The sequence below is a fragment of the Lolium perenne genome, chromosome 3 (genome assembly GCF_019359855.2).
Source record: "Lolium perenne isolate Kyuss_39 chromosome 3, Kyuss_2.0, whole genome shotgun sequence".
In the NCBI taxonomy this organism is placed as follows: Eukaryota; Viridiplantae; Streptophyta; class Magnoliopsida; order Poales; family Poaceae; genus Lolium; species Lolium perenne.
Genome location: NC_067246.2, coordinates 145,709,628 through 145,724,347, shown reverse-complemented (window position 1 = coordinate 145,724,347; position 14,720 = coordinate 145,709,628).

Below are 14,720 nucleotides of genomic sequence, written 5' to 3'. Positions count from 1 at the left end.
GCATTCCGTGAAGGTGACCTAGTGCTCCGGCTGATCCAACTGACAGACAGCCAGCACAAGCAATCCTCCCCATGGGAAGGTCCCTTCATCGTGAGCAAAGCCTTGTCCAATGATTCCTACTATCTCATAGATGCCCAAGAGGCTAAGAAAAACAAGCCAAACAGGGATGACGAGGAGACTAAACGTCCTTGAAATGTCAACCTACTCCGCCCATTTTACACTTGAGGAGTGCAATATATGTATCCCTTGTATCCCTTTTGTAATCTGTGCTATAATGAAAAAGCTTGCACCCAAGTGCCCCCGTACCAATGATTTTTTCAAGTACCTTACTGCTTTCGCCTACTGGCCCAATCCCTCTCACGCGGCCGGCTTAGTACCGTGACCTGGCACCCGGCAGCAAACTCCCGACCCAACCACAGATCGCAACCCGATTGTTCGGCTGGCGGGAGCAAAAGCTCAAGGAGCCGGCATGCGAAAAACGACTAAGGGAAAGAGCAAGGCGAGTCGTCTCTCGTATAAAACTTTCATAAAAGCACCGGTTTGCTCCAACTCCACTCCCTTGGATGAAATATCATCAGCCTCACTCAGCGGCCCCTCCCTTGCCCAGCCGCGGACCGCAACCCGGCCGTCCGGCTGGCGGGGGAGAAGCCAAAGGGTGGGGAAGAGGAGAAAAAGCAAGTGGCGCGGAGGAAAAGCAAGCCGGAGAATAAAACGATTAAGTGAACACATTAAAGTGCCTCATAATAAAAATATAGCAAGCGTCTTTACACCTACACCCGGCATTCCGGGGATTTAACCATTGTTTTGGTGAAGCAAAAGAAAAGATAGGTAAATATTTAAGCGTCAGCTGGAGAAGGACCAGCCGGGGGAACCCCTAAGCCGGATCAACTTCGGGCGCGACCGTCTCCTCCACATCATCTGCTTCTTCTTCCTCTCCCGGCCCCTCCCCAGGCAGGATGGGGTCATTGACGAAGACGTCGTGATTGATGTAGTCGGCGATGGCATAGTCCCTCGCAAGCCGGCGGGTCTTGTTCTCCGCACTCAGCGTGTCTTCCACGTCAGCTCGACGAGTCTCCAGCTGATCCAAGGAAACCTCCTCATACCAAGAAAGCACGAAGGAGAGGGCCATGTCGGCGCCATCGCGGGTGGCAGACTCCTTCCAGTCCAGCAGGCGATCGGGAGCATTCTCGAGCCACTTCACCAAGTTGGCGAGTTCACTGGCAGCGTCTCAGTCGGCCACAACAGCCGGTAGAGATCCTCAGCCGCAAGCCGGAGCTCATGCCCCAGCTTGGTGATTGGAGTGATCCGGGCGTGCATAGTAGCTAGATGATCATCCATGCTGAAGTAGGACGAGCTGGCCTCGCCGGCTGCCCGACGCACTCCCGCTCCTTGCGCAGCCACCAGCACGACCTTCTGAGTCTCGGGGAAGGCAGCTGAAACAACAAAAAGAAACAAGTATGAGAAGCTTGCATAATCCGGCTGACAACAGCCAACAGAGCGCTGCCACCAACATCAGCCGGAAGCCGGGGAAAGGACAGAAAAAAGCAAAATTTTCGAAGTCAGCCAACCACCAGCCGGCAAAGCACTTGCCGCCAGCCGCCAGCCAAAAGCCGGGGATATTCGAAGTAATCCAGCTGCCGGCTGCCGACAAAATCCTTGCCGCCAGCTAGAAGCCGGCAAGAGGAAAGGGAAAATGCAACAAGTAAAAGTACATGCCAAGCCGCAGTCCAGCACGCTGATCTCGTTCACCCAACGTTTGGCCGTGTCCAACAGCACCTTGCACTAAGTGGCCATTTCGCTGCTAAGCTTCTGACACTTCTCATCCACCTCGACCAGGCACCGGTTCAAATTGTCCACCTTCTCTTGCTCAACTTGCTTGACAACGTTGAGCTCGGTTAGGTGGTTGGCCTCTAGGCGGCGCAGGCGCGCCGGCTCCCCCTCGGTCTCCTTCACCTTGGCAGCCAGAGCCTTGGCGGTCTCCTGGCTGGTGGTGCAGTGCTCGCGTGAGAGACGGAGCTCTTCCCGCAGCTGGGGACTTCGGCGGCAGCAACTGCAAGCCGGCAAAGTCAAGCCGCCAGCTGGACAAAGCAAAAAAACAAAAAATATCCGCAAGATGGCCAAAAAACAAAACATACCTCGGGCGATTTCCAGCTCACGCACCAAGGCGGCGCGCTCAGTCTTGGCCTTGTGGTAGCTGGCCACGAGCTTGTTGTACAAGCCGTCCCGCTTGTCGTTGACCGACTGAAGAAAAAGAGACAAATAAGTAAAGGGCGAAACCCAGGCCGGCTCCACGGTAGCCGGCCCGTGCCTCGGAGGGCTACTAGTACAATAACAATTGCAAAAAGAAAACTCAACCAGAAAACGTACCTTGGCAACCTTATCGCACCGCTTGAGGCGGTTGTCGGCTTTAGAGGCGGAGGCGGCCAGGAGGGTGTGGAAGTCGGAAAAGAATAGCTCCATGGGAGCCACTCCCTTTCGGCCATCCCGGCTTGTCACCTCGCTGGCGTCGGCGTCGAGCCATTCCTTCTCCATGGTGCCAACGGAGCCCAAGCTTGAGTCGGCGGCGGAGGCAACGTTAGCTAGCTGCTTGGCAACCGGACCCACGTGCAGGCTCACTAGCGGCTGCGAAGGCTCCTGGCGCTCCACAGCTAGGCCCTTGGCCTTGAACAGGGCCCTAGCATCCGCGCCGGCTCCTCAGATGTCGGCTCAGAAGCTGGAGGCGACACGGCCTGACCCGCCGGGTCGGATGTGTGCATGGGCTCCGGCGGCGGACCACCGTCTGGCCCGAGCCGACAGCGTCCCCGGGCATGCCCCCATCTCCTCCTGTCGGTGGCACCTCCGGCCGGCTGCGCCGCAGAAGATCCGCGATCATCGGATGGACGGTTCGGCGAGCCGGCTCATCCTGGGAGTCGGAACCAGCCGTGGGCGGCGCAGAAGAAAAATTCCACGCTCCCACTAGGGCAGCGGGAAAGTTGGTGGCGTGCGTGCCCGCTCCCTCGTTGGAGGCTACGGAGTCGCCACCCTCCTCGTCCGCGGTGGAGCAAGCGGCGACGAGATTGTGCCGGAAGCCGAGCCAGCTCCCGCACCCTTGGTGAACTTAATGGCGGAGCTACACCAAGAAAGCAAAAAAGAAAACAAGATAAGATACCCACTAAGATGACAAAGTGGAAGGAAAGAAAAGGAATCAAACACGAAAGAGAAAAGAACTCACCCAGCTGCCTCCGGGACCTGCTTCTGCAACCGGCGCTTCTTCGCCGTAGCTTCCAGCTACTCGGTGGTCCTCTTCCGCACCCGGAGCAGCGGCACAACGCCGGCTGCTGGAGGCACTGAGGCTAGAGGAGTCACATGGAGCGGCTTCAGAACCATGACCTCGTCGTCATCCGGCAAATCGGCTGAAGGGTGCGGCGAGGCGGACTCACCTTGCTCCCCGCCGGCTTGGGGGCGGCGTCCGGGTTCACTTCTTCGCCGGCTGCCCGATCCCTCTCGTCCTCAGGGCCGGGAAGGTCGGATGCCCACTCCTTCTCCGCAAGGTCACCGTCTTCATCGGCCATCCGCGGGAAGTTCTGCGAGTCAGCAGGAAAAACAAAGTTATAACATAAAAACAACAAATGAAAAACAAGTGCGAGCCGGCAGAGGATCACCGACTTACAAGAGCCGGAGGGTCGTTCCGGCTGAAGGGCTCCATCCCCCACTGCCAGTTGTTTGGCAGCTTCGCCTGGGAGATGTGGTTCACCCGGCGGGCCACGCCCTCGAGGGTGAGCTGGACCTTGGAAGTCCGGGTCGGGTCGAGCCAGACGGTCATGTAGCAGATCTTGTGGACATGCTGCTGCAGCAGCAGCACCTGCCGGCTGGTGAAGGTGTAGAGGAGGTCCGTCCCCGTCAGGCGGTCCCGCGTGACGCAGGTCCGCATGAACTCCAGCAGCATGTTCACTTCGGCTGCTGGGTCGGTGGTCCTCAGGCAGTAGCCCCAGTTCGTCTTGGCAGGCGGAGACGACGTGAAAGCCGGCAGGTTGAGGAGGTCGTTTGCCGAGTCCTCGTTCTTCACGTAGAAGAATGTGGTCTGCCACTTCTTCACTAAGTCCACATTCGGGATCTTCGGGAATGGCACATCACGGCGCCGGTAGAGCGAAGTCGCCCCGCACGCACGCAACTCGTCGTCGGTGGTCTGGGCCTTGATTAGAAGAGCCGGCTCCAGAAGTCCATGTCCGGTCACAAGCCGGCGTAGCCCTCGCAGAAGGTGGCGTATCACGAAAGCGTGACATCGCGTTCGCCGGCAGGTGGTGCGGTTGGAGGCTGAAGAATTCGAGGAAAGCGCGGAAGAAGTTACTTGCGGGGAGGCCGAAGCCGCAGTCGAAGTGCGCGACAAAGACGACGCACTCGCCGGGCTCTATCACCGGCACGATCTCCTCCCCCAGCTGGTGGGTGGCCACCCCCGCCGGGATGCGGTGAGTCCGGTGGAGGCGCTGGATGTTCGCCAATGTCATGCTGGCTCCCTCCCAGGAGCCGCTCGCATGCGCCATCTCCTCCATTGCCGGCAGCGAGGGCGACGGCGTTGTGGGCGGCGGTGACAAGCGAGACGCTGAACTGCGGCCTCCCGTGGTACCGAAACCGGCTGCGCGGCGGCGGCGTGGCGTAAGGAAGCTCCGCCGCGTCCGGATGCGAGATCCCGCCATAGATCGCTGGAGGAATCGAGCTCGGTGAGGAAAATCGCAAGGAAGGAGAAGGAGAGACGAGGCGCCGACGTGGTGGATAAGACGAAGTGAGTGAGGAGGGCCTCGAGCCTTCCCCTCTCCCCTATTTATAGCGGCAAGCAAATGGAGATCATGGGCGATGACGTGGGATTAACTACGCCCACGATCCCCATAACTCCCGTGCGTTTTGGGTAACCAACCGGCTGCCGGCGGATTTCGCGGAGCCGCGTCAGCCCTGGCCACAAAAGATCCTGGGCCGGCAGCGATTCGACCACGCACTGGGCCAAGCCCAGGGAATCTGGGAGGAGCCGGTCGCGTCAAGGCACGACCCCCGAGGTGGTGCCGAATTCGAAGCCCACGAGTCCAAGCCGGCCACGTTACTCAGGAACAAGCCGACACCTCCTCCACGCACCTGGAAACTTCTCCAACATTTCACGCAAAAAAGACTCACAATACAAGCCGGATTTCCGGCTCGAAGACAATTAGACGGCGCAAGTCAGAAAGGGTGCAACTGGCTGGGAAGAAATTCACGGCCGACCCCTTCAAAGGCTTTTCAGCCAGATCCATGAGATCAATAACGAACATGCTTCGGGGAGAAATCTGCCCAGTCCCTTCTCTACGTAGGGGCTCGCCAGCTTCAGGGGCTAATGTTAGGGGGAAGACCCCGGGTATGGCAAAAGACTGGAAATAGTTGGCTCAGGGCCGGCTGGCCCGCGAGCAAGGCCGGCTGAGGAGCAGCCGGTTGGAGCCGTGGTCGGCCGCCTTGGGGTCGACTGGAACCAGGTCTACGCTGGCTTGGCCATGGCCGGCCAAGCCATGGTTTGGGCCGGCTTCAACATGCCATATCCGGCTTGGTTCATCTTTCCCCTGGTCGGCTCCAGGAGTTGGTGATCCTTGCAGGAGAAGGCTCCAGAAAGGTCATCCGGGTGCCAGAGTCCACGGGGACATTCAATCTCGCGGATCCCGGAACACTGCAGAGCAACAGGGATCCGCATGGTGACAGTCCATCATGGCCCGACTTATCGGGGCGGCGCAAGCTACGGGCAGCGCTACCTAGGGGCCGCAGGCTATGGCCGGAAGCTAGATCCGGCCTACGGCCCGTCGCTCGCTCCGTCATGTCCCCGCCGGCCGCGACAGGAAGGACAAGACATGGGCGGCAGCCGGGGGCCCCCGGGCGCCTTGGGACCACGCGACCAAGCCGGAGCCGGTGGAGCCGGCGCCATAGCTTCTAGGGACTTCTCTGTAATGTTGCAGGCACTATATAAGCCTCAGTAGCACCCCCCGTTGGGGGGACCGATCGATCCACTATACACTTTCATACTTAGAACCGCTCGGGAGAGAGGCCTTCGTCTACCTCGAGCCCTCTCTCAAGCCGGCCACAGCTCAAGGAGCACCATTGTACTGTCTCTACATCATATACATCTCTAGAGCAGGAGTAGGGGTGTTACCTCCATATGAGAGCCCCGAACCTGGGTACGACGCTGTGTCGCTCGTGCTCATACCCGCATCCGGAGACCGCCGTAGGCCACAGGCCGGAACCACTCGACTTTAGCCACCCCATGGCATATGCCGTGACGATACCACGACATTCGTGTTTGCCCAAGGGAAGCCACCGACCCCTCCGCCGCCTCCTCCCAACCAGCACCGCCTCTGGCCGCGCCAGCACCACCTTCGGCGCCTCAGCAACCTTTGCATTTGGCCGTGGCCTTGGGCACCTCCGGTCTATATCAACCTCATCGACTACGACGACAACTAGGCAGCTATGGGCACCATTGTTATCTAGGCCTATTTTCTTGTATTTTTATTTTTGGCACTATGTAAAGGGTTATATTATAAATGTTTTTTTGGCAAAACGCGTCGGGCCGCTAGGCTACCCGGCCCAAACGGACGTATCATAAAAGGAAGCCAATTTCATGTTCGTGACCTGACCCAAACGGACGTACAATCACTTTTGGTGACTGGAACGCGCCGGGTTGCTGGAGATGTCATATCGCCAGCACCTAGCACTAGATCGAACCTGTAACATCCCAAGAATTTCAAAACAAAACAAATGAATTTCCCTAGTTCCAAATTTTGGAACCAACAAAAACTTTTATTAAAATAAGATTGATACAAATAGATCTTGTTCAAATCTTGAGTTTTGCCATGATGAGTGTTTTTATGCTTATGTGCTAAACCCTAAAACCCCAAAGTGATCAAGTGAAGATCACCAACCCAATAAAACAAAGGAGAAAGAAATCAAATAAGAAAAACCTTAAACCCTAAACCTCACCCCTCTTCTCACCACCCTAGTTAAAATGAAATAAAAAGAAATTAAATAAGAAAAAGGTATATGTGCCTATGGCTATTTTTATAAAACTTTACCCTAAGCTTTGCTACTTTGCTTAGAGGTTTAGAAAACCTTCATACACCTTACCTAGTACCTACCAAACCAATTCCAAGTGGTTTCCAAGGAAAATAAAAAGAAACTAAAAATGCCATAGAGGCATATGTGAGAAAAATGCAAATTTGTGAATTTGAGAAGTTTGGCCCTAGGACTTGTTGTGAATGGTTGGATCACTTCCTTATACCATTTCAACCCTCAACAACACCCTTTGGGCCAAGAACACTCAAATCAAAAATCAAATGCCACATATGCATAGAGGCATATGAGACACATAGCCATTTCACCAAACTTTGACCTTTGGCTTTAAACCTTGACCAAATGGTGTGAAACCTTCTCTCAACCTAATATAACCCTAAGTTGACCCTAACCCATGTCCAAGTGAAGCAAGGTGAACTCTTTTCAAAAATAATAAAACTTAACACATCACCTCTTATGTGTTATGGCCAATTTTGCAAATCTTGGATCAAGACCTTTTTGAATGGATTCAATGGTTTGGAAATGTTTCTAAACTAATAAGAATCACATTAGAGTCAACCAAAGTCAATCCAAATGAAGAGAATTCAAATAGGGAGAAAATCCCATTTTTACTCACATACACATAGAGCCAAATTTGCAAATCTTCAAGCAAGGCCACCATGGCTTGATCTATTGCTTGTAAAACTCTTATATATGATAAACAAACACAATTGCATCAAAGAAACCAAAATCAAATCAAAGGAAATCTCAAAACCATCTCACATATGATAATGGTCATATGTCCCTTTTCTTTTATCTTCACCACTTTGCACCCCTGGCTTTGACCTTTCCTAAACCAAACTTGGTCAACTCTGACCATGTCATCCAAGACCATGTCAAGGTCAACAACTTCCATGTTGACCACCATCTCTCATGTTGACTAGGTTGACCAGAATAGAGGAGACAAGTGAAGACATTGAAATAAAGAGAAGATCATCCCACTTTTGCCATTTTGCAATTCTTCACCAAATTGAACCCCACCACCACCTTTCCACTTCTATGAATATATGATTGAGATCCACCAAGAGAATTTCCAAAATTTGACAAAAACTTTCTTGCGGGCATTACCTCGAACACCTTGCAGGCAGGGTGTGGAATGTTGCCCATACCTCCATTTTACCTTGGACCAAGTCCAAGCCTGAGCCCTCTCTCGCACCCTGGACCTCCCTCTCACTTCACTACATCTTTTCACCACTTGCCTGCCCTTGCCTTGGTCACCATGACCCAAGAACCCAACCATGCCGGCCTCTTGTCACCTCACCATGCTCACCCCTCTCCTCTCCCATCCAGGCCACATCAACATGTCCCCTAGCTTCCCCTGACCCTCCGATGTTGACCCCGCACGCGCCGACCCGAGACGACGTCGGCATTGACCAGCAGCTGCGCGCCTGCACCACGCCCAGGGACGCCCACGCGCGCCAGGACGCGCACGCTGGCAAACCTGGACGCGACAGGACGCCGCTGGCCCCCGTCGTGCTGACCTCCTCCTGTCCTCTCCCTCTCTCCTACGCACTCACCATGGACCCTGCAACCTCCCAGACAACTCCATCTCGCCGCGGGAACCCTGTACGTGACGCCACCGTCGACGACGTGCGCCGGTACCCGCGACAGAGACCGCACGCGCTCGTCCTCGTTTCTGCCTCTTTTTCATCGCCTTCAAGCCCCACGTCGCCGCCGTGACGTCGCCGAGCCAGGAGCGTCATCGCCAGTGCCCAGAAACCACCGTAACGCCATCGTCATCGACGACCGGCTCCGCACCCCTCGGCCTCGACCGCCCGCTATAAAAGGAGGGCGCCCCTGCCTCAATACTCCACACCACCTCGCTCCCCTACCTCTCCTTGCTCTCCTCGCACCTTTTCCCCTGTACATTAGCCACCACGCCGCCCCAATTTCACACCGGAGCTCGCCGGAGACGCGAAGACGGCCGTCGAATTCATCCACCTCGGGAGCCGCCGCGACCCTCCTCGACTCGCCGTCGTCGACCAGCTCGTTTGCCCGCCTCGCCGACCTCGGCTGGACGTCGGTAAGCCGCCCGTCGCCACCCTCCCGGCCGCCGTAGGGTAAACCCTCGCCGGAGCTCGTCGACGAAGGGGACAAACCCTGGCCGTCGATCCTCCTTTTAATCCTACGGCCTCCATCGCTCCTTACCGCTTCGGGCGTTTTAAACGCCCGACGGTGGACCCCACGCTGTCGCAGCCCGAACCGCCACCGGGCCGGCCCAATTCAGTTCCCGCCCACGTTTAAATTCAAAATGGTTTAAATCTTTTTCATTTATTTTGCAATCTGATACTAGATTCAAAATTTAATAGATCCAAATCTACTGAGCCAATTTCAACAAAATTTATATATTTAGAAAGCTCATGAAAGGCCCCATCCAACCACACTGGTTTCAAATCAAAACATGTTATAGAATTTGAATAGTAAAAATAACAAATCAGTAACCTTTCAAACTTCAAATAAATCTTAAAAATCAACCATAAACTATTTTGAGGTGGTTCCACCTCTCAAAAATCACATTTGATGTTGTCTAATTTATTATGTAATAAAATACTATAGTTGTTTCCTATGATCATGGGCTAGATTCAAATAATGGCTATCTGGCCATTTCTAGCTCATTTAAACTATTTCAAAAATAGTATTTAAATTGTATGAGGTGTAGCACCTCATTTAAATCATTAATCCAAGTGATTCAATGAGAACTGTTGACACATGTATTAATGACCCATAGGTTCTTGTTTGAAAAATATTAAACCTTTCCTAGTAAGTTTTGAATTGTTCAAAACTACTTATTAAATTGTATGAGATGCTTTGGTCTCATTTAAATCTTTGTCTCAAATAATTCTACATGAGGTAGAGACCATGGTCTATTAACTCTCATAGTGAATTATTTGATGATATTAAATCTTTACTATGTTGGTATTAAGTGGTATGGGGTGTTCACCTCATTTAAATCATTTTCTCAAATGATAAGTATGAAGAGGTTGACTTGGGTCAACCTAGGTCATATATTATTCATAAGAGAAATTAAATCTTAATGAGACAATGAGAAGAAGTTATTTCTCTAAGTAATTAAAAATAACACCTTATGTAGAATGAGAGGAAATTATTTTTCCTAAATAAGAAAACAACACCTTTAACCACTTAATAGTAATGAGTGATGCTAGTTTACTTGTGTAAATTATATGAGATGTTTCACTTCATTTAAATCTGGTCCCAAGTACTTTCATATGAAGTTTGAACCCCTGGTCCAATACTCTCACATGAAATACTTGGAGATTTAAAACATAATAGGCACTATTAAATGGTATGAGGTATCCCTACCTCATTTAAATCATTTTTCTCAAATGATGATGATGAATGGTTGACCTAGGTCAACATAAATTCATGTGTGATGATTTGAGAAATTAAATCTTAAAGAAGATTCAATGAGAGGAAATTATTCCTCGAGAACTATATGGAAACTATCTTTTACATATAAAATAAGAGGAAATTATTTCTTCCTCAAAGCAATACCACCAATGCACCAAATTGTATTAATTGTGTGCATAGAATAGTTTGTGTGAATATATGTGATGTTTGGAATAGCCAATGAATTGTTTGGTGATTGTATCCTCGTATTCGTATTTTAGACGCTAGTACCGGGGACTATCAAGAGGAGGAGGTTTTCTACCAAGAAGAAGGAGAAGAAGACCACTTTGATCAGTACACCACTCAAGGCAAGCTAACATCCTTGCAAACCATATTATGGCCAGCAAATATTCTTGCAAGACTACCCAAGTGCAAAGCTCCACAAGAGCAAGGCACCATTACTTTTTACTTTATGCTTATAATCCTATTTCCCAGTTTTACTTTACAAGCTTTTGTTTTTGATTACTTATAACTTGCTTTTATAGTTAACTTTGGTCTAGAGATAGAATACTACAAGAGTATCAAACTTAGCCTAGAAGGCTATAGGCTAGTTAGCACCCCTCATGACTAGTTGCTAGTGCTCAATATCAAAAGTGACTACTCTAGATGGGAACTTGTGATTTTGAAATGACTTTGAAAACCTTGGAATGATGAGTCATTCTATTGAAAGATTTTTGAAGGTGAATATGACTGGTGAATGACTTGGTGAATTTTACAAAAAAAAAAAAAACTGATGGTTGGGTCTGGATGCGATACCTTTCCAATTTTGCAAGTACCCCCACAATACCTGATATGGGTAGGGCTTAACTAGAAGTTTATGTATCTTAGTATGGGTTCCCTCTAAACAAGCGTCATCGGGGTTATGCTGGAGGCTGCCTCTACAAAAGTGAAGTGATATGAAATGACGTGAAATGAGGTGAATGTCCGGCCCAAGCCCTGTGCAGTTCCCAGGCTGACAGTTTGTCTTCACTGGGAGGCCAAGCTCATGGGGAGAGATGCCTATACTAGGATATGTAAGTGAAAGGTTATGGTTGGTAGTCCGCACACGGAGTGTGGTAAATCAGGGCCAGTTAACCCTGACGGATTATTGCAAATGTTGTGGCACAAGTGTACGACCTCTGCAGAGTGTAGATCTATTCGAATAGCCGCGTCCTCGGTTATGGACGGTTGGAAAGGCCATACTGTTCCGTCATCAGACCATTTTCAAAATGTGACCTGTGAAGGGTGATTTGAACTTGAAAAGGGTGAATGGTGACTCGTGATTTGAATTGAAAGGTGACTTTGACTTTGAATCACAACAGAGTTGTGGGAATGACACTAATGTTCCCACTTGAGTTAGTTGAGCAAATGAAGGTTTTTGATTATTAAAGTGTTTTATGAAACAAAACTGGCTTTATGCAAATGAAACTAGAGCTTAGAACCCCTTACTATAGTTGATAGTTTTTACCTTAGTATTAGTTTGCGAGTACTTTAAAGTACTCATGGCTTTGTCCCTGGCTATTCAAATGGCCAGACTATGAAGAGGAGTACCAGAACACGGAAGAAGGACAGCAGGACGTCTACGACAACTAGGATCACTCCTGACGTCAACAGTTGCCTGTGAAATAGATGGACTACTACTACGCGACTTCGCTTCCGCTATGTGTTTTGTAATTGATCAATAGATCAACTAGTATTGTAATGAGACTGGATCATGTGATCCCGTGTTGTAAGACAATTATGCGTTGTAATAAATGATGTGTTGTGATATTAATCTATTATGTCTCGCAAAAACAATATTCCTGGGATTGCGATGAATGGCATAATAGGCATCTGGACTTAAAAATCCGGGTGTTGACAAGTTGGTATCAGAGCCATTGTTGACCTTAGGAGACCCTAGTTAGAATGGACGTCTGAAAAACTTAGTTTCAAAACCAAAGAAGTGAATATTTGTGAAAAACTTATTCTCACTCTTAACCTTGAAATCTTTTTCAAACTAAGAAATTCATGCTCTACTTTCTTTGTAGCACTATCTAAAATTTTGCACACTTGAATACTTCTCTAAATTTACTCCTCCTCTTTGCTCACAGATGAAGTACCAATGGGAGTCCTATCAGCTTGGTTCCGGAGGCGACCCCAGGTTCGAAAAGGAGTTGAAGCAACTGGTGGACTATCTAGGACACCCGTATCCCGAGTTCTTCGGAATACCCCTCAAGGCTCAGTTAGGAGAACCACCTCGGTGGGACGTTTCTACTGATCTACGAAGGAAGCTTGATGCCCCAGTATGGGAAACCATATGGTTTTCTGTAACAGGAAACACTTGGAAGGAAGGACTAGACAAAGCTATGCAAGAAGCAATTTCCCGTCTGTGTGGACAAAATGAGGACAAGATCAAGAACACTCGCTTCATCTACTACCCAAGGCATGACTCCTTGGGCAGACCGATGACCATGCCCCCACCACAACCAAAGATGAACCCCTATGAAGCATCTCAGGACTTCAGGCAGTACAAGACCCGCAGGGATTTGGACAACGCCCTCACCTCTCGCCAAGCACCTCACCCGTGAAGAAGAAGAATCCACCCTGAAGAGTAGTATCACCCCAGCACTTAAATAGGTGTGAGTTGTATCAGGATCCCCCTTGTATCGTAGAGCGATGAATGGTTCTTCAAACCAACGGTGTGTTAGCCTTGTAATGTGTGATGCTTGGTATGAATGAAAAAGTGTTGTCGGTGTTACCCCTGCAACACTACTCAAAATTTCAATTTGTGAACTTTTAAAAATTTAACAAAACCAACCATAGAAATTTCCCTCTTATCTTATCATCTACTCCAATGTTCAGATGGCCCCACCAACCCGCAACGCCACCCCAGATGCCATGATGCAACTACTGCAGACAATGATGGCAGACCGAGAAGCCGAGAGAGCTGAACGCCAAGCCAACATTACCGCACTGCAACAGATAGCTCAGAACAATCAAGGCCATCACGATCACCCTGGGTCGAAGCTGAAGAACTTTCAGCACACCAACCCTCCGATATTCAACAAGACTGAAGAGCCCCTTGATGCTGATGACTGGCTCCAGACCATGGAGAACAACCTCGAAGTTGCGCAAGTTGAAGCCGCAGAAAAAGTACTGTTTGCCACGCACTACTTAGCAGGACCAGCCAGAGCTTGGTGGACCAGCACCCGTGCCATGAATGCAGGACAGATGATGACCTGGGAAGACTTCAAGCTAAAGTTTAGCAAATACCATGTGCCCCAAGGACTGATCAAGAAGATGAGAGACGAGTTCCGTGAACTCAAGCAAGGAAGAATGTCCGTGGTGGAATACCGCGACAGGTTTCTCACTCTGTCGAGGTACGCCCCTGATGAGACCGACACCAATGAGAAGCGGAAGGAAAGATTTCTGAACGGACTGCACGACGAGATGCAAACTGTGTTAGTGAACATTCCGTTCGCTGACTTAGAAGCCCTCGTGGACTCAGCCATTCAGATGGAAGGAAAGCTGCATCAGGCCAACGAGAACCGCAAGAGAAGAATGATGAACCAGAGTGGACCCCACCATAACCAGAAGTACCGCAATAACTCCTCTGGAGGACTCACCCCAAGATACAACAAGCCCCCTGCCCAGAATTATCGCCCCAACTACAACAACAACGGAGGACCCCCGAAGCCCGGAGGGAACAACAACAACAACAACAACAACAACAACAACCGCCCCAACAACAACAACAACAAGGGAAACAACAACAACCCCAATACTGCCCCAAGGACTGGAAGCAACGCTGTTCCCGGCAACCCCAAAGACAAGTCCACCGTCAACTGCTATGAATGTGGAGTTGTGGGTCACTTCTCCAATGAGTGCCCCAAGAAGCTTGCCAGGATTGCCGCCAACACCGCAGCGCCTGCTCAGCAACAGCGCCGCTTTGCAGGAAGAAGGAACCAGAACAACCACAACGGCCGTCTCTACCACATGACTGCCACCGAAGCTCAGGAAGCACCCCAGACCATGCCAAGTATGTCTTCCTGTTAATAAAATGCTCAATCTCTCTTAGGAACCTAACTTTTCTTAAAATCTCGGGACGAGATTTGTTTAAGGGGGAAGGGTTTGTAACATCCCAAGAATTTCAAAACAAAACAAATGAATTTCCCTAGTTCCAAATTTTGGAACCAACAAAAACTTTTATTAAAATAAGATTGATACAAATAGATCTTGTTCAAATCTTGAGTTTTGCCATG